Source organism: Heterocephalus glaber, unplaced genomic scaffold (genome assembly GCF_053883595.1).
Source record: "Heterocephalus glaber isolate CG9 unplaced genomic scaffold, H.glaber_assembly_v1.0 deba00001553, whole genome shotgun sequence".
NCBI lineage: Eukaryota > Metazoa > Chordata > Mammalia > Rodentia > Bathyergidae > Heterocephalus > Heterocephalus glaber.
In genome coordinates this window covers 22453681-22479676 of record NW_028258344.1, presented here as the reverse complement: position 1 = coordinate 22479676, position 25996 = coordinate 22453681, and the positions used below count along the sequence as shown (strand labels likewise).

General features: G+C 33.0%; 1 non-coding gene and 1 pseudogene across 1 annotated transcript; one reads left to right on the top strand and one right to left on the bottom strand.

Annotated features, from left to right (window-relative positions):
- Nucleotides 1–10838: 10838 nt before the first annotated feature.
- LOC147824161 (U6 spliceosomal RNA) lies at nucleotides 10839–10942 on the top strand. The gene has a single exon (XR_015442782.1). It is a non-coding gene; the product is annotated as a U6 spliceosomal RNA (small nuclear RNA).
- Nucleotides 10943–20718: 9776 nt separating this feature from the next.
- On the bottom strand, nucleotides 20719–25127 carry LOC101718869 (ubiquitin carboxyl-terminal hydrolase 48 pseudogene; annotated as a pseudogene).
- Nucleotides 25128–25996: the final 869 nt, after the last annotated feature.

Sequence of the window (25996 nt, the reverse complement as noted above, 5' to 3'; positions counted from 1 at the left end):
AAAATATTAAAGTAAAAATGCAAACGTTATCAGAAGAAAAAGAAGGGATGGGTAGAGAAATACAGGGTAGCAACAAATATTTTGTCTATTTCCACCATAACTGAGAGTTAACCTTTATTTTAAGGGTGCAGACACTGATGATTGTTGAAAGAAACAATCATCTATTGGTATAGGTTCCTTCATTCAGTAAATACTTAATGAGAAAATACTGAATTCTGAGCACTTCTGTAAAGTAAAGATGCAGTAATGAACAAAACAGCTGAAGGGATGTGCCTCAAAGAGCCTAGTTCTTATCTGGAACAGCAAGACTAACAAATTAACAAATGAATACAATAAAATACAATAAGTTCTCATTGTTAAAAATAAAGGGAATTAACAATTGCTCAAGAGATTCTTACATGTAAGGAGACCTGAAAAGACTCAGGTGTCCTTCAATGGTGAAGTGTTCCTTAGAAGAAGCACAGGACAGACTCTGAACAAAGATTTTTAAGGAAACTTAAAAAAATTTCCCCCAGAATGAGACCTTACAATATGCTCTACAAAATAAATGTTATATATATATAACTACAGTATATATTTTTGGGGGAACAATAAAATGAGAAGAAGAAATTGATGATATAGGACAAAAGGCAAGTTTCAAATGAGTGGAGAATTGGGAAGAGATCTTGTGCACCAACAAACCAACTGAACTGTGGTAGGAAAAGGCTATTTCTTCTGTGTAGAGGAGAAAAGTGGAATACATGGGTACAAATGAAAATAGTTTAATACTTTTGTTTATATGCAAGGGAACTCCATTCTGCTTATTTTGCTTTATCTTTTCCAGTGCCCACTATTTTATTCCAACCCAGGTAGATAGAGAAATATTTGAAATATTCACCATGAATTTTGGCAGATATTTGCAAGCTTCTAAATACACTAAATTGAAGCTTCTCCCGTGAGTAAGAAATTAATCTTAATGTAAATGTTGACATACTGAGCAGCATTTATATTTTTGTTTCAAAGTTTGAAGAAAATGTCTTGAATAAACCATTAGTTCTATAAGAATATGCCCAACACTAAGCAATTTCATGACTCATTGGTTTCTGCTGCACAACAGAACATTTTTCAGGTTGTTTCTAAGCACGCTATTGTAACATTCTAGTCATGTTTGTTTGCCTATAGGGAGAGATTATACATCTTTTACAAAAACAATATCCTTATCATGTGAAAAGAAAACATTAGAAAGTTGATTTATAAGAACAAAAAATGCAAAATTAGCAAAACTGTGCTACATTAAAACATTTTTTGAAAATGTTAATCTCATCATCTAAGTACAAAATTTTATCTTAGAAAAGCGCACTGAAATTTGTGTAATTCTTAATATGAATAATATGGTACCTCTTCTAGAAGATCTGTGTCTCATAGATTATTTAAATAAATTGTGCTAATTAGATTAAAATACTGATAACTCGGTGCACTTAGAGTATAGAATTTGAATTCTTAATTTGTTATATATATATATATATTGTTTTTTTTTAGTTTGCTTTTGGATTCTTTATTCTCCCTCATTTCAGAAAACTTGCAATTTACCTATACTACCCTTCTTTACATTGTTAATTCAGTCCATATGACATTTACATATCAAAATTAAATAAACTGTTGACATGCAACAATTTTGTGAAATACAATATTGTTTCAAAAATTCCAAATTATATTCTAAATTTCAATTATCCTCATAAGTTAGTTTACCTTTTCTTTATTCATTCATTCATTCATTTAGCAAATATTCGTTGAGTCCTAATTGTAGTAACATTAGATGTACAGAAGAGAATAAGATGGCAGAGGTATCTGTTCTAATAAATATGATTTAATACTTCAAAAACCTATACTCTAATAAAGTGGAAAAGACAGAAGAAATGGACAGATTCTTAGATACATATGAATTACCAAAGTTAAATGAAGAAGATATAAAAATTCTAAACACCCCAATTACAGTCAGTGAAATTGAAAATGTAATTAAAAATTTACCAACAAAGAAAAGCCCAGGTCCTGGTGGATTCACTGCTGAATTCTACAAGACATTTAGAGAAGAACTATTGCCACTACTCTTTAAACTCTTCAGTAAAATTGAAAAGGAAGCAATACTTTCAAATTCATTCCTGGAAGCAAGTGTTGCTTTGATTCAAAAAACCAGGGAACGAAAAAAAAAAAAAAAAAAAAAAAACAAATAGGGAAAGACCCAACCAAAAAAGAGAACTGCTGGCCAATCTCCCTAATGAACATAGATGCAAAAATCTTCAATAAGATACTGGCAAACAGAATACAGAGGGTCATCAAGAATATCATACATCTTGATCGAGTTGGATTTATCCCAGGGATGCAAGGATGGTTCAAAATACATAAATCAATAAATGTAGTACACTGTATTAACAGAGCCAAGGACAAAAACCATAGGATCATCTCAATAGATGCAGGAAAAGCATTCATCAAAATTCAACACCCATTCATGATAAAAACTCTACAGAAAATTGGAATAGATGGTCTTCATCTCACCTTGATAAAGGCTATCTATGAAAAACCAACAGCCACCATCATATTAAATGGTCAAAAACTGAAAAGCTTCACATTAAAATCAGGAACAAGACAAAGATGTCCACTATCACCACTCCTGTTCAATATAGTTCTGGAAATATTAGCCACAGCAATTAGAAAAGAGAAAGAAATAAAAGGAATAAAGGTAGAAAAGGAAGAACTTAAACTGTCATTATTTCCTGACGATATGATTAGTGCATAGAAGACCCAAAAAATTCCACCAGAAGACTTCTAGATTTAATTGACACATTCAGTAGAGTAGCTGGATACAAGGTTAACACTCAAAAATCAATAGCCTTCTTGTACACAAATAACAGGCTCACTGAGAAATTAGGGAAACAGTTCCTTCCTGAAATATATAGGAATCAATTTAATGAAGGAAGCAAAAGACCTCACATTGAAAACTACAGAACTCTAAAAATAAAAGAGATCAAAGAGGATATAAGAAAATGGAAAGATATCCCCTGTTCCTGGGTAGAAAGAACCAATATAGTGAAAATGGCCATACTTCCAAAACTACTATATAGATTCAATGTAATCCCAATTGAAATCCCAACAGTATATTTCAGAGAACTAGAAAAAACAATCTAAAATTCATTTGTAACCAGAAGAGACCTGGAATAGCAAATGCAATTCTAGGCAATAATGACAAGGTAGGGGGTATCACAAATCCCAACTTGAAACTATACTACAACTGTGATAAAAACAGCATGGTAGAGGCAAAGAAACAGACCCAGGGATCAGTGGAATACATTAAAAGATGCAGAAACAACGCCAGACGTACTCAGCTACCTCATCTTTGACAAAGGAACCAACCACCCTCACTGGAGGAAAGATAGCCTCTTTAATAAATGGTGTGGGAAAAACTGGATTTCAACCTGCCAAAGATTAAAACTAGGCCTCTATCTTTCTCCATTACTAAACTAAAATCAAAATAGATCAAAGATCTAAATATTGAAACAAAAACACTAAACTTGCTGGAAGATAAATTAGGTAGAACTCTCGAAGACCTTGGCATAGGAAAAGACTTTATGAACAAAACCTCAGTAGCATGGGAACTAGCACAAAGGATCAACAACTGGGATCTCCTCTAATTAAAAAGCTTCTGCACAGCAAGAGAAACCACAAACAGAGCTAAGAGACAACCTACAGTGTGGGAAAATACTTTTACCAGCTTTTCCTCAGACAAAGGTCTACTATCCAAAATATATAAAGAACTCAAAGAAATCAGACCCCTCAAATATAAAGACCCAATCCAAAAATGGGCATCTGAAATGAACAGACATTTCCCAGACAAAGAAATAAAAGCAGCGAATAAACACATGTAAAAATGTTCAACATCACTGATCATTAGAGAGATGCAGATAAAAATAACACTGAGATTTCACCTCACCCCAGGAAGAATGGCTGATATCAAGAAATCAACCAATAACAAATGCTGGTGGGGTTGTGGTGAGAAAGGAACACTTCTCCCTTGTTGGTGGGAGTGTAGACTGGTGCAACCACTGTGGAAAATCAATAATGGAGATACCTCAAAAAATTAGAATTAGAGGTCCCATTCGACCCAGCTATTTTTCTGCAGAGTATCTTCCCAAATGAATGAAAAGAATCATATCACAGCAATACGTGCGCACCCATGTTTATAGCAGCACAGTGTGTAATAGCTAAAACTTGGAAACAGCCCAATTGCCCATCAACTGGAGACTGGATAAAGAAGATGTAGTTTTTGTATAAAATGGAATATTATTCAGCTATAAAGATTGAGAAACTAGACATTTATAGCTAAATGGATACACATTTATGCCATACTCTTAAGTAAAATAAACAGGACGAACGTGTAAATACCAAATAGTTTTTCTTGTGTAAAAAACTAAAAGTGTAAATAAGGGATAAGGATCGAAATGCATAATTGATAATTGAAATAGGAAGAAAAGGTCTAAAGAAGTAGGGGAAGTGGAAGGGGTAGGGGAATGGAAAGAAGGAAAAATGAAAAATAAGAGATAAGGAAAAAATAGAAACAAAGTCTTTGTAAATAGGGAAGGGTGGAGGGCATGAAGGGAGGGCCCAGGAATGGGGAAAAAATAAGAATCAAGATACATAACGTAAAGGTACACGATCCCAATGAAGAATGTAACTGTATTGTATACCTAAAATATACCAATAAACTTAACGATAAAAACATGTTATGGTAGAAAATAGACATTTAACTAATAATTTAAAGCATGAAAAATCCTAACAATGAAGAAAGACATGTTTTTGTTAGAATGAAAGATTAGCTTTAATTTCAAAGACCAGCAAAAACATGGAAACAATCAGAAACATAGGTATTGTCAACTCAGTCTTTGACCTTAGGTTTTTTGTCTTCAATTTTAATTTTTATTAGTATTTTTCAATAAATAATGATTACATTTCTCATGGGCAGGTGATATATGTACATGTCACATTTTAATTATTTTTCCAAACCTTTCTTCTTGCATCTTCCCTTTCCTTCATCTGTTAATCTCTTTCTCATATGAGAAAGATTTATCTTCTATTTCTTATTATCTATCATTTATTTTGCTCTTTATTATATTTTGGGTTTCTCATGTAAGAGAAAGTATGTGATATTTAAGCTTGTGTATCTTATGTATTTCACGTAACATTATGATCACTTCTCACATCCATTTTCCTAAGATGTGTCAAGTTTATTCTTCTTTATGGCAGAGTAGTACTCCATTATGTCTAAATACTACATTTTCTTTACTCATTCATCTGTTCATGGGCATATAGGCCACTTCCAAGATTTAGCTATTATAAATTGTGCTGCTATACAGCTGGGTATGCATGTGTCATTATAATAGGATGAATTTAATTCTTTCAGAAAGGTACCTAGAAGGGGAAAAATTGAGTCAAATGGAAATTCTACTTTTAGTTTATTGAGGACACTCTATGCTGATTTCTACTGTGGTTGTCCTAGGTTGCCTTCCCACCAATAATGTAGAAGTGTACCTTTTTTTTTCCAGAGCCTCAGTAGTGCTTGTTATTCTTTGATTTCTTGAGTAAGATATTATTCTTTGATTTATTTCTGGAGTAGGATGGACTCTGAGAGTGGTTTTAGTTTGCATTTCCCTAATTGCCAGAGAAAATGAAGATATTTTCATGTGTTTATTGGCCATTTATAATTTTTCTTTTGAGGTGTGTCTATTCATTTCACCTGTCCATTTTTGATTGGGTCTTTTATTTTGGGGGATCTAATTTTTTGAGTTCTTTTTATATGTTAGATATTAGCCCTCTATCTGAGGAATAGCTGGCCAAAATATTTTCGCAATCTGTAGGTTGCCTCTTTACTTCGTTTGTTTTTTCCTATGTTATGCATAAGACTTTTGATGTTATCCCATATTCTGCTGTCTTCTGCTGCTATGAACTGTTGCCCCTCTGCCACCCTACCTTGGAGGTAGTTGATTATGGACTGAAACCTCTACAAACTATAAGCCAAAAAACCCGTTTCCCCTCTAACTTTGGGTGTTGTGTATTTTGTCTCAGCAATGAGAGAAGAGTAACTAACACATGTACAGTTTTGTGAATTAGTTGCTAATAATAGTCTGAATTTCTAGAGTATCTGTTGTGATTTTACCTTTTTCATTTCTAATTGCATTCATTTCAGTCTTTTCATTTTTGTTACAACTGGCTAAGGAGTTTATCTGTTTTGTTTTTTCGTTTGAAGTACCAACTCTTCAAATAATTGTTTCTTTACATTTTTTTAGTCTCAATTTCATTGATTTCTGCTCTGATTTTTGTAATTTTCTTCCTGTACTAGCTTTGGATTTGGATTCTTCTTGTTTTTCTAGGACCTTGAGGTGCATCATTAGGTTATTCATTTGAGCTCATTATTGTTTTTGGAGGGGTGTGTAGGGATTTACATCCATGAACTTCCCTCCTAGAACTTCTTTCATTGTGTTTTCATTGTGTCCCATAAGTTCTGGTATGTTGTACTGGTGTTATTGTTTAATTTTGGGAACTGTCATATTTCTCCCTCGATTTATTTTGTAGCCCATTAATTGTTCAAGAGGGTATTGTTTAGTTTACATGTGTTTCTAACACTTCTATGGTTTCTTTTGCCACTGATTTCTGGTTTAATTGTGCTATGATGTGATAATTTGCACCATATAATTTACATTCTTTTGCATTTATTTAACCATACTATGTTGGCTAGTATGTGGTCTGTTTTGGAGAAAGTTCCATGTGTTGCTGAGTAGAATGTGTATTCTATTTTTGTTGAAGGAAACACTCTATACATATTTATTAAGTCCATTTTCTTTAATGTTTCGTTCAACTCTGATAATTCTTTCTTGATTTTTTTTCCAGTTAATCTATTTGTGACAGTGAGGTATTGAGGATCCCCACTATAGTTGTGTTTATGTTTATCTGATCTTTTATTTCCAGTAGTACTTGCTTTATGAAGTTGGGTGCACCATTGTTTGGTGCATACATGTTAATAATTGTTATCCCTTTTTCTTGAATTGTTCCCTTGACCAATATAGAGTGACTTTCTTAGCTTCTTCTAATGAGTTCTGGCTTGAAGTTGACTTTGTCTGAAAATAGGATAGCGACTTCTGCTTGTTTTTGAGTTCCCATTATATGGAATATTTTTTCCAGCCTTTGATTTTCAGTCTCTGAATTCCTTTCTGTGTTAAAAGTGTTTCTTGTACATAATATACTGTTAGGCTTATGTTTTTTCTTGATCTATTCTGCCAATCTGAGTTGTTTGGGGAATTAACATGATTCAAATTGACTTTAATTTTCATACATCACTTTTTTTTTTTGGTACCAGGGATAGAACTCGAGACCTTGCGCTTATGAGGCAGGCAGCAGAACCACTGAGCTAAATCCCTGGCCACTCATACATCACTTATAACAAAACTGGCTGGGAAATTCTCTTGTAAAATTTTGGATAGTGATTACTATCTTGATATATCTTTGAATATCTTTGTATGACTAACTTAAAGTTCATGGAGCAAAAATTACTTACTTTTATATAATTACAGCATATTTAGTTCAGTCTCATTATGAAACTTTATCTACAGTTGTTCAAACACCCTGCTTTTAGAAACAACTATGAATCTCCAAACAAATAATTTCTAATTTTCATGTGGTAAATGTAGTGACAGCTTGAGAACTAACTTCCACATAAATAATGTCAGAAGATATATCAGTGATTCTAATTTGTACTGTTTTTCATTTGGCAATAAACATTTTTAGTGGAGATGAAATCAGTAGAGACAATGGTGCTTTCATTTAAGAAGAGAAATGAAAGCATGTTTTTTAACTACTGGATAGATAATAGTGTCAAAGTTTTTTTTTTAAAATGTACCTTTTGTCTAGTTTATTTTTTCTCTTTATTTTATTGGTACATTTTAGATATCCATAATGATAACATTCATCATAGGGAATTTGTACATGATATATATTACTTTTTGTCTAGTTTAAAGATGTAGAAGTATAGAATTTTTCATGTGACCCTTGTTAAATGACTAGATAGAATGGGATAAAACTATTTCACATTTTAACTAATCAATATGGAGCTGCAGCACTGTATGATGCATGATGTAGAAATCATTTTGAAATTTATTCAGACATTCTCAGTTTATCAAATTGCAGTACTTTTCTTTTGCAGTTTATTTACTAAAAGTAGTTAAGATTTATACAAGAAAAATTGGGTTGGATTGTTAGTGCATTTCCAGAAGTAGAGAACACGATTCTTTTATGTGTCTTTTTTTTTTTTTTTGTACCAGGGATCGAACTCGGGATCTTCCACTTGTGAGGCAGGTGGCAGAACCACTGAGCTAAATCCCCAGCCCCTATGTGTCTTATGTTATTAAATGTTCTCTGTTTAGTAAATTTTGTATATGAGTTATTTTAATTATTTAAGTTAATTAAAATGATACACCCACATATATGTAATTGGACATAGTGGCAGGAATTAAAGTGGCTTAACAAAAACTACAGATTAATTTTATTGCCAGAATCAAATAATGTTGGAGCTGTCAATGCCAGAGATGAAAAGGTGGACTGAAATAGCTACCTAAAAATGGAGACAAAAAATGCCAAGGATGAAGGGGAAAAGAAATATAAATTGAAACTGTGATCTCAGATTTATTATTTAATTAACTATTTATTTTCCCCACAGCTATTTATTTATAGAAAGTCTGTTATGTGCTAAGTACTTTTCATGGAACCTAAAGAAATGAAAATGAATGTGTATTGCAAGTCTGAGTCCCTCATTTAATCCATTAGAGTTTCTACATATCAATATTCAACCCTAATCTTCTTCATAAAATCATTAACATGTTAGAGAATAAACAGAAAAAAAAAAGCTTGGAAGATTAGTTTTGAAAGGCGTATGAAGAAATAGAAAAAAGAACAAAAAATGGAAAGAAAAAAGATCAATGGACAACCCACTCCGGAGATGCAGTATATAAATAATATGAGTTTCAGAAGGATGGAGCGGAGAAAAGGTACAGGAAGGGATCATGAAAGTGGTTTTCTTAAGACAAAGGAAATAAATTTCTTTACAAAAAAGTCACTCATGTACTCAAGGTAATGGATTAAATTAAATATACTATTGTGACAAGAGCAACATTTTGATATATATATATATATATATATATATTCATATATGTTTCATATATATGCATGCTTCAGGACTTGCTTCAGGATTCTCAGTAGCAGTCCTGGAAGTTAGAATGATGCATTTATGTGTTCAAGATTCTCAAGGAAAATGAGAGCAACCTAGAAATCGAAATATAGTCAAGCTATCAAGATGGCAGAATAAAAACGTTGGAGATATATGCACACTCTAAAAAAATTCTTTCCACATACAGTTTCTCAGGAAGAAACTGTTAGTATAATGCCCCACAAATATGTGTTAGCAAACCAAAATGAGGAAAATGAGAGGCACAGGATCTGCAAGGTGATATTAAAGATGAAGAGCATCAGGATTGCTGTGCTCTAAGCAAAGGAAAACCTGCTCCACATCAGCATGCTCATGAATGGATGAATACATACAGTTCAGATTTTCAACATATATTACCCTTTTCCCCAAGAGAGCAAAGCAGCACAGTGAGAGTGAATAATTTTCACTTTTTTTGCACCTTTAAGTGTTTTCAGTTCATGAATTATGATGTGTTTGTGATCGGTCTTTGAGGATGCCATGAAATGGAGTAGAAAATTAGTGTTCAATGGAGAAAAATTTTTATTCTAAATAAGTTTGGTCAATAAAGAAAAGAATTAGAGATGGTGTGAAGTTCAATATTTCAATGTGAGGTGCTCTTGAATAAGCAAAAACGTCAAGGTAACACAGATGCTATAGTTTGGATTGGAAATGTCCCCCGAAGATTTATCTATTGAAAGCATGGTCCCCAGCTTGGTGATTTTGGAAAGTGATAGGACTGTTAAGAGTTAGGGCCTAGTGGGAGACTCTCAGGTCATCAGGAGTTTGCCCTTAGAAGACATAATAGGACCCCACTCCCTTCCTCTTTTTATTTCTTTTGTTTCCTGTTCATGAAGGGAATGATTTTGCTAAGCCATGCACTTGCTGAGTTTATGTGCTACTTCAGTATTTAATGAATTAGTTAACATAACAAAAGAACGGTTTGACTCTGAAAATTCACTGATAAAGTAACCATAAAGGCAAAATCAATCCAAACTGACTGTAATGATGATGTGAAAATGTCTAGTATGAAGGTGAATCGTCCAAGCAAAAATTGCTTTTGTTGTTGTTGTTTTACTGGGGATTGAAACCAGGGGCTTACACATGCTATGCAAGCATAGAATATGGCCAATGAGCTATTTGCCCAGCAGGGGGTGAAAGAACATATCTACAGTCCCAGCACTTGGGGAAGCTAAATGAGGAGGGTTGTAAGTTAGAGCTCAACACGGGTAACTCAAAGTAAAAAAAAATAAAAAGGGCTAGGGATATAGCTCAGTGTGAAGGCACTGTGTTCAATCACCACTACTATAGAAGACAAAAAAAAAAAATGAAAACATTGTGAGGGAAGGAAGTAAAGTACAGAGTTTGTGCAAGGGGATTATTATATTTGTTGTTGATGTTATTGCACTCATAGCGATTAAAGCCACATGGTAGGCAAATTATGTACCATTAAGTTACATCAACAGCCATTTTTATTTTCTATTTTTAGATGATATTTCTTTTAGTTCCCTTAGTTTGCCAAAAATTTATAGTCTTCCTCCTTAAACCTCTCATATAGCTAGGCCTATAGGCATGTGCCACCTATGCCTAGTTGGATTTCACTTGTATTGATAAAATACAGAGATGATATTGTGTACCCTGCACAAGGGTGCCATGCAAATTTGTGAAGCTTTAAATAATTTTATATAAAAGCTAAGAATATTTGGGACTAGTAGACTAGTTCTCCAAGAATTTCTAAAAATACTCCTTCATATGAAAATGGAAGGACACCACACTATAATTTAACTTTGTATAAAGAAATAAAGAGCTCCAGTAAAGGTAACTATGTGGATAAAATTAAGAATAAATTTTTTGTGTAATACTGGCTTTCCTTTCTGATTTAAAACACACACACACACACACACACACACACAAAACCACACAAAAATAAATATAAAGTAATACCTAGGTTCATGAGTGCTTCTGTTTCCAAACAATTTAGTTTACAAACAAAAGCATTCTCCAAAATTTTGCTTCCATTCTCAAACTCCATGTGGGGTGACAGACATGACCATGACCATGTTCCCTACACAAACACAAATGCAACCATCTTCCCCCAATCATAAAATAAATTAAGTTCATAAACTGAGGTACCACTGTATATTTATGAGTATATATTATATAAGAATATAATTTTTATGACAGTAAAAGGATTAGGAGATAGAATGGAGCAACACAGAGCAGCAAGATTTTTGTAGACTGGTAAAAATTAAGTTGCTTTTCATCAGAATTTGTATATAATATGTTAAGACATTATCATAATCTTTAAGGAAAGCATTAAGGAAGTAACAAAAATGTATTAAGAGTGAAGATATTGAAATGTTATCAAAACAAAGTAATAAATAAGAAGAACAAAAAAACATAAGATGCATAAAAAGCATACAGGAAAGCATCAGATATAAATCTTTGGTAATTAGTAATTGTATTTAATGTAAAAGAATTAAAATTCCAATCTAAGGGGATATAATTTTAGAATAGATTTTTTAAAACTTTAATACAAATATAGTCTTTGTACAAGTGCCATACTTTAGATTCTACAACACAGTTAAGAAGAGGAACAAAAAGACATAAGATACATAGGAAACATCAAGCAAAATATCAGATATTAATCCTTGGTAATTAGTAATTATATTTGATGTAAATCATTAAAATTCCAATACAAGGGCATGAAATTTTAGATAGATTTTTTTAAAACTTTCATAGAAATATATTCTTTGTGCAAGTGCCATATTTTGGATTCTAGAAGACATTTTAAGTGGAAGAGAAAAAGATAAAAATAGGTAAACAATAAAAATAGCTTTTTAAAAAGGACCCTGGAATGGATAAGCAAATATCAGGTAAAAATACTTTAAGATGAATTTTATTTTTTGCTAGTAACAAATAAATACATGTTGCTAATTACAAAAAAGCTAAGCATTAATCTACTTAGGATATTGTCCCGGCCCGCGGGTAAGTCAACGGAGACCCTAGAGGGGGAGCGAGAATGACAAAGGACAGGGGACACGAGAGATGGAGACAAGACAGGTTTCTGATCAAGTCTCGTTTATTGCGGAAGCTGCTACAACATATATACTGTAGGGCTAGAGGGGAGGAGCAAGAGGAGGGTACTGGGGCTACTTCCTTGTTGCCGGGTAGATTTGCAGCAGGCTCAGATATGCCCGTAAAAGGCACTCAAGAGTTCTAGTGTGTGTGGGGGGGCAAGGCCCCCCACAGGATATATAAGAATTGTAAGCATGTATGTCTTTAACAACAGAACCACAAAATATCTGAAGTAAAAATAGATAGAATTAAAAGGAGAAATGAACATTTGTGTAGTAATGGTGGATAACAGAATAGCGAAACAAAAAAGTACAAGACTTGACCAATACTATAAACCAACTAGACCAAACAAACATCTATAGGAAACTGTAACCAATAGCAACAGAAAATACCTTTTTTTCAAATGTACATGGAATATTATTCAAGATGGAACATATGCTAGGATGTAAATTAAACTTCAATTAGTTTAAAAGAATGTTAGTACCATAACTTCATGAAAGTAATAGGAAGAAATTAGAAATCATTAAGAGGAAATTTTTGTAGCCCTACTTAATGGGAGATTTATAGCTGTAAACATATATATTGAAAAGAAGAAAGATCTCAAGTCAATAATCCAATCTTTTGCCCTAAGAAATTAGAAAAAGAATAAACTAAAGCCAAGCCAATCAGAAAGAAGGAGGTAATGTAGATAAGAACAGAAATATATGAAAAAGGACAAAAAAGAACTGGAGAAAATAAATAGAACTCTTTGAAAGTCAGAAAAATTGATAACATTGTAGTAGAGGAAATTATAGCCAAAGATATTGAGCAAAGAAAAGACTTAGAAGATTTTTATAGCTAAATGGGAGATGGTGTGCTTAGCATGTGTAAAGCCATGGGTTAATTTCCTAGCAGACACACACACACACACACACACACACGCACACACACACTCTCTCTTTCTCTATTTCTCTCTGATTGAAATTTATAAATAAAACTATCCCTAGATAAAACTATCACTATTTTCAGACACTATGATCTTTAATACAGAAAATGTTAAGGAATCCAAAATCTATTAGAATTGATGAAGTCATTCATCATGACTGTAGACTACAAAATCAATTACACTTCTCACTATCAGTGAACAATCTGACAATTAAATTAATTTAAAAATTCTATTTATTATAGCACCAAGAAGAAAATAATAATAAACAACAAAATAGCAAATATCTGTTCACTGAAAATGATCATAACTGAACATAATTGAAATCATAAACAAATAGAAAACCAATCTTGCTTCATGGATTGTAAAATGGTACAGTTTGTTTAGTAATACTCACTAGGTGATCGACAGATTCAAAGCAATAATTATCACTATCCAAGTTGACTTTCTTGCTTAAGTAGAAATCCTGATCCTAAAATTCTTGTGAGCTTGCAAGGGGTCTGGAAGAATTAAGATGATCTTAAAAAGTACAAATTTCCAGGTTTAAGACTTCCAATTTCAAAACTTACTACATAGCAATAGTAATCAAAATAGTGTGAGAGGGTAGATTAATATATATTGATTATATATAATTATATATAATATAGTAATATATTATTTATTGATATATATGCACAGTATACCAAAGTCATAGGAAAAAGTAAGTATACAGTTAAACTCGGAATTCTTTTACTGTAACGGTGATGTGAAAATCAGAATAAGATTCAGAGTTCAGAATGAAATCAACACAGATATGATTAATTGATATTCAAAAAAATTGCCAATACAATTCAGTATGAGAAACACTAATCTTTTGAACAAATGACACTAGGATGATACTATGCAAAAGAATAATAATTGATCCCTACATATATGATCTGGAAAAATTAATTCAAAGTGAATCACAGACCTTAATCTAAGATATATATATATATCTATATAATCTGTAAATATATCTTACATTACATTATATATGTTATATTATATAATATATAGTTTATATTCTTGGAAAAATATGTGCATAATCTTCATCGCCTTGGAGTAATTAATAATTTCTTAAATTGACACCAAAAGCAAAATCAAAATAGAAAAAAATTAAACTTCAGTTAAACATTTTGTACTTCAAAGGACACCTTTAAGAAAGTGAAAATGCAATGCATAGAATGAGAATCAATTTCCAAGTCATAGAAGGAGTAGCATCAAGAATATATAAAGAAAATTGTTAAAATAAGTTATATATGTGCCAATCTCCCAAATAAATGTAAATTTTGTATGTTGCAGACATATACCAATAAAAAGAATTCTTACAATTCAACAAAAATACAACTCAATACAATTCAATATTTGAATACATGTCTCTCCAAAACTATATACAAATGACTAATGTGTGCACAAAAGATGTAGAAAAATATTATCATTAAAAATATGAAAACTAAAACTAGATTGATATACCACTTAAACTGTCTAAGACAGATATAGTAAAAAATGGAAAATAAATGGTGGAGATTGAAGACTTTGAAACCCACACATGCTACATGCAGAGTTTGCAAAATGGTTTGATGGTTGCTCAAATTATTCCATACAGAGTTATCATATGACCTAGTAATTTAGGCATATATAAAGATAGCTGAAAATGTATATTTACACAATAATTACACTATACATATTCAGAACAACATAATTTATTACAGTCAAAAGAACCAATTAAAATGTCCATCAACTGATGAATGGACGCATGTAATTTGCCCTGCTGATTCTTACTGTCTGTTCTCATTTCTTCAGGATGATGCCCTCTTTGCTGGCAGCAAAATATTTCAATATATCAAACTTTCCTTTCTTACATTATTGGTAAGATTATACTAACAAAATATATATTTCCCCTCATACAACTATGTATGTATTTTTAAAAATGTTTACCTGTATTTATAAAGAAAAAATATGTTGTGCTTTTCTACTTAAGAATAAAGTTTTCTAAAGGGGAAAAAATAAAACATGATTCTACCCTATAAAATAGTCAAAGACACATATTTACTGTAACATAGATGAACATTTAAAACTTTCTGCTAAATTAAAGAAGGCAGACCTAATCTGTTACATGTGGTATGATAAAATATATATAAAAGGTCCAGGACAGGCAAATCCTCAGACACAGAAAGTAGCTCAATTTTTCCCTGTCATTGGGGAGGGAGAGAGTTTGGAGAATGAATGGTGATGAGCGTGTACTTTTTTCTTGTAATGAGGAAAATACTATAAAATCAAATTCCCCGGCTTATGAATATGAGATTTGAACTTTCACAGGTGTACTGTATAAGATTCACTTTGTCGGCTTACAAGCAAATCCAACTTACAAACAATTTTCCCAGAATGCAACTCAATGCAGGGACTTTCTATATTATATTAGGCTGAGTTATGAACTTGCAGTTTTCTTTATTTGGAAATTTGCTATTGTTTAATATATATTTGAGTACCAGATTGCAAAGAAGTAGAATGTAGCACATAGGGTGAAATTTCAACTTGACTAGCTTTAGGATACGCCCCAGGGATTGCAGCAGTACACCTCCTAGTAGGTCTCCATGTGTTATGGAGGTGTGACCTTGGAGTTTGTGTCTGGTGCCTTACCTCTACTGCTCTGGTACTTTTCCGTTTCCTCACCACTATAAACTAAGAAAGCTTTGCTCCACATTGCCCTTCTGCCATGATTGTTCTGCCTTGGAACTAGCAGATCATGGATTGAAACTGAGCAAATTAAACCTTCCACCTTTATGTTATAGGCATTTTATATTGCGTCTCAGGAATGAGAAAACAGACTAATTATTCATCCAGTGATATCCTAGTAGCTAAAATACTAGATCATTTAATGTAATGTGAAACCTTATTCTATGACTGTTTTGGTTATTATTACTTTTATTTATGATTACTTTGTTTGTTGATAAAAATTTTTTGTGGATTGTTTAAGATACATTGGGAAAAATCTTTCCAACTTAGAAAAACACTGAAAACTTTACTGTAGCCATTTTTCTTTGTAATAAGCACCATTGGGTAGTAAATCTCTACACAGTCAATCTTTGCTCACTACTTTACAGAAAAATACTTGTCATCTTTAAAAGTTCAGATACTATATATTTAGAAAACAAGTGTTTGAGTCATTGATTTGATTTGAAAATATTGATCCGAAACATTTTTGTAAAAGGCAGAGTGGTAAGACTAATAGATCTAAATAATCAAGTACAAAAAAGCCACTGAAATTTTAAGTCTGGTAAGATCTAAAAGAGCAATAGCACACTGGCATACTCTGTGAACTTATGACATTCTCCTGAGTGCTTCACAATATTAACTCATTTAATTTCACTATAATCACATGAATTTAATCATGTGCAAATTTCTTGCAGAGAGGAAACTAAGCTAATTAAACAACTTTTCCTTTGTTCTTAGAGCCATAATCAGAATCCAGATAATCTGTGTCCATCATCTTAATTTTTAAATATGCCTTTGAAATATTTTATCTAGAGTTTTTTTCAATACCTCATGTAGAAAATGATGTCTGGCAGTATGCTTGAATTAGATCTACAATAAGAAAGCATATGCTGATGTAAAGTAATCTCCACTTTCAGTACATATATGAATCTTGGCATCCAGTGAGTTATTCCATGGTATAATAACTGTGGTAAAATAATGTTGATGTAGTAGGAGTGGCATAAACTCACAAAGGCAGGAATAATTAGAGGTAAAATTTTTATAAATAATAAATGTCAGCAAAATTGTTGAAAGTGGAATGTAGAAGAATTAATATAATTTTTTTTGTATCAGTTTGTAAAGATTTCTCAAAAAGTCAACAAGAACTTGGCTCATGTTTATCAAACTTTTGGAAAGCCTCAAAATTGGAAGCACCTTAAAATAGACATATAGAGTGGACTTGAAAATTAGTACTAATATTTGAAAATTTGTTGAAGGAGTAAATATCCCATGTATTCCATCTCCCAGCCCAAAATAAACAACAAGATAATTTTCCTTTTCTTATTCCAGCAGAAGCCTGAAGGTTTCTTTGGAGAAATTAAACTAGAGAAACTGGATTCTGAGACACTATGCAAGTATGAAAGTGAGTGTGAGGTAATTCACCAAACACAAAAGGTTTGAGTTAAAATCAGCATAATATACTCACTTTTTATTCTCCCAGATGTGGGTTGCCAAACTTACGTTCTTTGTGCTTAAAAGCAGATGTTTCTTCCATGAAGAGGCTTGCTGATATGGCATAAACAATGAAATATCCCATGTCCACCTGCTCATGACTCAACAGTGCTGCCATTTTTGAGCAATAGTATACTTGCACATTCATATTTACAGATTTTCTAATCAGCTTTTCAATGACTTGTTTTGAAAATTAATACATGATCAAGTTTTAAGACATTTGCAGAAAGCATCTAACAGACACAGACTAATAATCCAACAAACAACAAACAGTGAAGGGAAAAAATAAAAATAATGAAAACATTGTACAGGTAAAAGCTAAAAATATTATAATTAATATTGGCTGAAAAACTTTAATAAACAGTACTATATACATGAATAACACTATGTGTTTCAAAGCAGCATGAATAACATCTTAAATTCACTCTGATAAATTAAATTTTTAAAATTAAGAAACTTAGAGGATAAGACTGTAAAAATCTCTAAGAAATTAGATCAACAATAAAAAAGAGAAGGAAATAGGAGAGGAAAATAGTAAATTATAGCACTGAGCTTAGAAATATAGCATTCCGAAGAGACAACAGAAAAGGACTGTTAGCTTTTGGTCACTGGGACAAAAGTAAAATACCTGGTATATACAATTTAAAGGAGAAAAGATTTATTCTGCCTCAGTTTCAGAGGTCCCAGTCCACAGATGGCTCGTACAGAGCAGAAATGTCATGGCTTATCCTATGATGGCCAGAATCAGTGAGCATTGGGAAAAAAGCCAGAGAGAGAAAGGGACTGAGGACAGGATAAACCCTTTAAAGGCTCACCCTCAGTGAACTACTTCCTCCAACTCGGCCCTACCTCCTAATACCCCATTCAGCTATGAAGTCATCAGTGGATGAGATTAGAACCCTCAAGATCCAATCACCTCTCTGGGCCCCACCTCTGAACACTACTGCATTGGTGATCAAGCCCTCAATGCACAAGCCTTTGGGTAAAACTTCATAGTTGAACCAAAACAAAAGCCATGGAAAACATTATCAAAGATATAATGCAAGACAATTTTCAGAAGTAAAGTGAATAGATTTTCAGTACAATGAGTTAAAAAATTCACACCTTGTATATTGTTGTAGAAGGTTAGAACTGTAGGGATAAAGAGAAGATTCCAAAAGATACAACTTTTGGAGGAGGGGCAGGGAGACCAATAAATGACATATAAAAAATGATGGTAGTTAGAATGGATTTGATTTCTCAACAGTGCCACTTGAAACCAAGAGAAATCAAGAAATTCCTTCAAAATTCTGAAGGAAAATAATTTTAATCTAAAATTCCAAACCATTAATTATGTGTGAAGGTCAATTTGAAACATTTTCAAACTGATGGCATTTTCTAAAAATCTTTGCTTTCTTTTCTGTTTGGCTGTGTTTAGAAGAATTTTTTAGTCATATTTGAGAAATTAAGAATATTTGAATTATGTTAAATGAGAAAGCTAAGCAAGGAGACAATGAAAATTTGGCAATTATTGAGGTTTAGCAAAGAAAATATTTACAAAAATAAATGTATTATTTCCTCATGTGATTCAATAATTGTAAGTATTGTTTTAACAATGAATTTGTTATAACTCTATTGAGAATAGAGAAGAGAAAGTTGTATAAGAGCTAAATATTAATCTTATTAGGAACCAATTGATAATAATTTAAAGAATGAACTAAAGAATAACAATTTAAAATAACAGAAGAAATTACTTTTTTCTATAAGGAAGATCTTTATTGTTAGAAAGGCCATGGGTTAAGATGAATAAAGTAAGGTTTATTGATTCAGGAATCAAACGCTGCAAGCCATGAGAAGATGCATGCCTTAGGCTGTGGTATCTGATTACCTCTAACTGAGTGCCTTAAAACAACAGGAATTTCTTCTGTCATATTGGGGAGGCAAAAAGTTCAAAATAATACTGTTGAGAGGATCATATTCTCTTTACAACCTCAGAAGAGGAGTGTTCCTTTCCTCTTCTAGTTGCTGGTGGAGGATGTGGTCCCTGGCATTTCTTGACTTGCATCACTCCAGTTTCTTCTGTTGTCACATGGAGTTCTTCCTGTCATTTTCTGTCTTCTATTATATGGACACCAGTTATACTGGATTAATGGCTCATCCTATGCATCTCACATTAACTAATTACAACTAAAACAGGCAGGATTTCAATATGGTCACATTCTGAGGTACCAAGTGTCAGGCTTCAGTAGATCTTTTTAGGAACCCAATTCAATCATCATGGCATTGATGACTCCCTAGAGTCTGAACCCAACAAACAATTGTCATTTTGCAATTATAATTTCTCCCTTTTGTTATTTCTATTAGTTACCCAAACAGACTTCTACTACTTATTATAAAATAGCTAATTTTGTTTTGAAAATGTTATTTTTGAATTATTTGTGTGATTAGTCTTAACAGTGTAGTTTAAAAGGATTAGTGGGTTGTTTTTTTTAGGTCAGTCCCCACGTAAATGTCGAGGTATGTACCTACCTTGCTAACCTCACTAAGGTGAAGATTGTAGGCTATGGTCTGTGCTGTTATTGAGCAGGATCTTGTGGCTGAACTATTTCCCAACCCCCACCTACCCAGGAATTGGGGGGAGCTACTTCCTTACACTCCACTGCCTTCAGGAAAAAAGTTCTATTACCCCTTCTCCACTCTTAGCACACATAAGCCTTGATTTATTAGTACTTGCTTTTGCTTCCCACTGAGTCTGACTAGGCTGAGAGAATACATTAAACATTACTTTAGGTTTACTAAGAATTGATGAAGCTCAATGTAAATAAATGCCCTTTTACCAGGAAAATGACTCTCTTAGGAGTCATGCTGTAGGGTCTAAAAAATTAAGCTTTATATCAGACCACGATACTCACCTTCCTGTCTTGTTGTATGTGTCAATGATTCCGTATTTTCTGCCCCTTCCTTGTCTTACTGTTTCCCACAAAATTTCCCCCATTCAGAATTTAATATGTTTAACTATTAATATGTTAAACACACAAAGAAAAAAAAATGACTGAACTATGAAAATTTTAACAGGTTTCCCCATTAAAAGATCTAATTGTAATTTAAATAATAAAGTTAATGACTGAATTGCATTATAAGGAAAATATTTGTGATGAAAACATTTTCCCTATGATTATTAAAACTAATAACTAAGAAAGTCTCTGTCATATTTGATTAAATATGTTTTTAATCTAAGTATATGATTAAACATTAATTTTTTTTTTTGATGTCCATCAGTGCAATCTGCTTTATTTGACATAAGGCATTTGGGACAGTCACTTTTGAATGGATTTTTGCCTTTTGAAAGAGTCATGTAATGGTTTAACTTTTAAATCCATCTTTTCTTTAATGCCCTAACATGTCAAAATCCTCCTCCCCTCTGGTGATTTCTTAGCAGTCAGCAAGTGTTCAAAGATTAATGTCCAAGTAGACCAATACCTTTAAACCCTTCTTCTGGCATACAAACTTGCATGACATCATCCATTGCAGCATAATCTGCAATTGGTTCATCAGCCTTTAATAAAATGACAGATTCAGGTATGATGCCAAGGGTACCAAGGGTGGCACAGTCATTGCTTAAAATCTTTCCATCGATCGATAAATTCTGGTCAAAAGGAGCAATGGAAAACCCATGCATGATCTGAATTTTCAATTCTTTTAATGTTTGATTAGCAGAAATGAGAAGTGCTTTCTCACTGCGAACTTTTCTATGTCACATACTCTGGCAAATGATTTGTTTTTGATAGGCTATATAATTTTGATGGGATATCTTTTGCCGCTTTGTTCCTCCGTTGCTTTGATTAAAATCTGGATCTTTTTCTCCATCTGGTTTAGCTTCTTCCTTGTCCTCCTCTGTCTCAGAACTGCTCACTTTCAGCTCCTGAGCTGAATCCTTCATTACCTTTTTACTGTCTACCACTTTGTGGACCTAGACGGTGGCCTGAGTGTGCTCCCACAGGTCCCTCTGCTGCTGGCACAGTAGGCCTTCTCTGCACTCTGGACAGAGCTTAGGTTCAGAAATATACTGTGTTTCTGAAGGGTTTACATCTCCTACTTCAATTCTTGTGATTTTAATTATATGATCCACAACAAACAGCTTTTGTATCATCTGCCACTTGCTGGGCCATATCAGAGCTATAAATTTAGAATCTTCTTTGGTCATGGAAGCAAATGTAAACATAAGTCCCCCATGGGGAAACAGAAGGGCGCTATTTCCAACCGATGACACAGGACTACATTTTGTATGTTTTCTAACAAATTTCCGCCATTCTTCTACAAAGAACTGAGACATGATATAGAGGACATCTATAGCCTCTGGCCAGTTACTGAGACACGGTCTGTTTTTGTCCTGGAACAGATTCAGAAGAGAAGTCTTTTGCTCATTTGCTATCATTTTATGTAAGACTTTGTTTTCCTCCCCTTCTCTTTCTAAGATCTTGCACTGTGAACAGCATTCTCTGTAACTCGGAAACTCAGAAGCTTTTGGGAAGTACTGTTGCAGTTTGCTCCACGCCTCTTTAGAAACCAGCCTTCTTTCATTTTCAGAGATGCACAATTCTCCATGTGGACACAGAATGTCTTCATTAAAGTTTAATTCTTCCTCCTCTTCTTTTCTTTCCTCCTTTGATGCACCCTTCAGTATGCTGGGAAAAGCATTAATTATTAAATCTGTAAAAATTATAACTTTGATTTTTCTCTTCTGTAGTGCTTGTTCTAAGTTATACTTGTAAAAGTTGGAATAGTTTACATCTTTGAGATTTGGACATTAGATGTTATTTTATCCACCTAAAGAAAATAAAATAATTGTATTAACACATAAATTAAGGGATATTTCAAGATTATTTGCAGAGATGATGTTGTTAGTTCCAATGATTTGGTTGTAATTCACCAGCATTATTATGGATGTTGGAACACTGGCAGGGCTTCAGTAGAGTCCTCAATCTCTTTGTTCCATTGGGGTGGTTGTCTGAAAGCCACTGCTTCCTTATATTTATAAAAGCAAATTTATTAAAGAAATAAAAATACTAAAACCCATCTCATTTCTTCCCTACCCATGTTGTCTCTTCTACCTCAAATTACTACGTAGAAATGAATTTTGTATTTCTTAGACTTCTTATGTATATATCCATGGTACAAAATGTTCCTCATAGATCTCTTGCTTTTTCCATTTGAAGATCTATTTTCATATGGCATTCAGAGTTTATCCATTCTCCTAGACATGTATTTTTCCTGTGCATTTGAACATCATAAAGAAATAAATTCTACTTTTGATAATAGCAACTTTGTCATTGAGTCACAGAAAGCTATTATTTGTATAATTTTTCAATCATGAGTAGGTTCTGTGAAGATGGAGTTTTAACATGTAAGTGCCTAGGTACTTGTTTTCTACCCTCAAATCACTTTCTTTGGCATAAAAATTGACTACTGAGGTGTGGTGCTGACTTTGCAGAATCCATGTATGTATAATCCATTAAATCACTCATTATATATAACATTAATCAGAAAAGCATATTGTAAAATGTGGCTTTTACTCCCCCCACCCGGCATTTTCTTTGTATGTCCTCGAGTCAAATTCTTTATTGCCCTCTAGTGGTAAGCTCTGCAAACTACAGACTTAAAGGTCTGGGATGACACATTTTCAAGGACCTGAACAGGCAATTTAGTTCCATAGATACAAGCTAAAGAGTAGATGATGAGAAGAATCTTGACCCTTGAAATTGATTAATGAAGTAAATAACTTGATTATAGAAGCTTTAAAATTATGAGTTATGTACTCTCTTTTGTCAAATAATTATATTTCAAGAAAAGAGACTATAACAAGTGGTATCTTGTTTCTTTTAGAGTAAGTGATCAATAATGGATGATTTTCTTCATTTGGAAAAAACAAAATATATTTTCTAAATGTGTAGACTTAAATTAGGAATTGGCCTTTCAAAAATATTTTTAACAGGAAATTTCATCAAACTAAAACTTCACAAATCATTTCAAATTATAATTTTATTCTACCTTAAATAAATACACATGTATATATGTCATTATATGTTATATACTGTAATTTTAGATGATTTTATCCATAAATCTTTCTTTCACGTTCAACAAACATTGAGTATATAAGTTGGGGGCTCTATGTGAAATTAATTTGATAAAACTTGATTTTGACTTCATAGAAGGGATTGCATCCTATGTGGTGATGAATTTTGCCACAACATATAAATGAAGGCCAGCAGGAAATGGCTAAGAATGTCTCAGCAGACTCCATTTTCCTCTATCAATTGCTAACTGCTAGAATTAGTTAAAACTTTCTTTGTTGGAAAGGGTTTTCAGTTGTTAACCATTTTCTATTAAAATGAAAGTATACACATTTTAAAGTATAGGGCAGTGTACATTTTCTTTGGTTGATATAGGCTGAAATTGAACAGAACAAACTGAGGACTCTGTGTAAATGTATGTGTGGACACAAGCATGTATATGCATGTGAGTGTCTATGCATGCATGCATGTGTAAGTATAAAGCTACAGAGGGTACAAAACAGACCCATGATGGGACAGCACAGTGGTATAAGAAAAGGTGAAAGAGCACAAATGATAAACTTTACCTATTTGTTTTTCCTTCTGCCTATGGGTAGTCTTATTTTCCACCATTCTCTGTTACCTATTTACTAAAATCCCAGTGGTCCTTGGTGCTTCTGTGAGTCATACAAGCCTGTCAGTGTACCACACGTGGGGGAGAAAACCTTGACAACTTGCTCACCCAGATTTCCTTTTCCTGAGAGCTTTTTGCAGTGCTATTTGGTGAATTAGGTAATGTGGTGAAAATCTCTTCTTATTTGTTAATAGAAACAACTCAATTTAACTGCTTAAATGAATACATAGTGTCTTGACTCAGGTACTGGGCATTGCTGGACTCATTGTGAAAGATCCAATGGGACAGCAAGATCATTCAATGTCCCTAAAATGAGAGCAAAATGCTACTGAGAAATTCTAGAATCAACTTTACACAAATGTGGGAAGAGATATCTTGGAGTCTGTCCTTTGCCTATTCCTTTACTCAGATACCAAATAGCTCATACTGAAGTCAAGGGAAAAGTCATACCAGAATAGTATTCACGTCGGCAGCACATACACTAAAAAACAAGCCATACTGGAATAAATTCCATATCTAGTCTGCAACTTACTTTATTTTCCTCTGCCATATAATAAAAGTCTCTTGATAAATATTTAAAAAATAAAAGATACTTTGTTTACTGGGATTCACAAATTTATAACTTTTCATTTGGTGTAAATGCTGATGAAGAAAAGTTTGCAAAATATTGCTCCATGCTAATTACTCTTATTTGAGAACTGTTGAGAATATCATTCAGATGGAAAATGTTGCCAAAAGAACCATAGTTGACTAAAAACATTTAAGTCATTCATTTTCATAATTTCATGTGTTGGCTTTCAGCATCTAATTTTGAAAAGCTGCTTAATGCTGCCTAGAATCTGTAGTAAGAATCACAGCTGGCTGGAACTACTTTGCCCCTGCAGTTGGCAACAGAAGTCTACCCATCAGTTCTGGATCACAATGAACCTTCTCTGCCCATCTCTGTGTGCCAGGGCAGTGACTTTTCTCCACCTGCTTCATCCTGCTCCATTGGCCTCTTTCTAATCACAGAAACTCAGGCCCTGCAAATGGCCAGCATAGCAATGGATGTCATCTAGGTACTGTAACAATGAAGAAAAATTCCTGATGGTGGTGGACAGAAAGTTCATGACTTGGAGAGGCAAGGATTTGAATATGAATGGGTTGAATGATAGGGTAATTGATTCATAGATCCCTAGGAAGAGTTTGCTCATCTGTTTTAGACATCCCACAATAAATGAACTGGGATGATTGAGTGGAAGGGGAGGATTCCAAATGTAAATCGTCATCATAAAACCCACATTTACAATTCGATAGCAGGGAGACTATACAATCTCACCTTCATTATCTCATATCAAACAATGACATATAGCAGCCACACTTGGGTATAAATGTGGCAGGAAAAATATAAATGGAAGGCACAGAAGTGCCATTTAGGATTGGAATAAATGGCTCTCTACATCTAAAAACATATCTGAGACATAATACAATGTTTAATACCCAGAAACCTTGAGCCTTAAGAGATATATATTTAATATAATATGATTAATATGTATAACCTTGCGTCTTTTGCTTTCTTTTAGAACATGGTAGAATGGTAACTACACTTGAGGAATTTTAATAAAAAATAGAGAAACAATCCATTTAAAGATTCAATCAAATAATTAAAAATTACTTTTTGTAATACATATAATTTCCTGAAGAAATGGAGAGAAATACAATTCTAGGAGATAAGCAGGGCATAAGTTTCATACAATTTTCTCTTTCCTCTTTTTAAAAAAATCTGTGTATTTTCTCCATCTTTAAAGAAGTAAAATTCTGCATCTGAGATTGGATACAAGGTTTTGTTTATAGATTTGTTATTTATACAA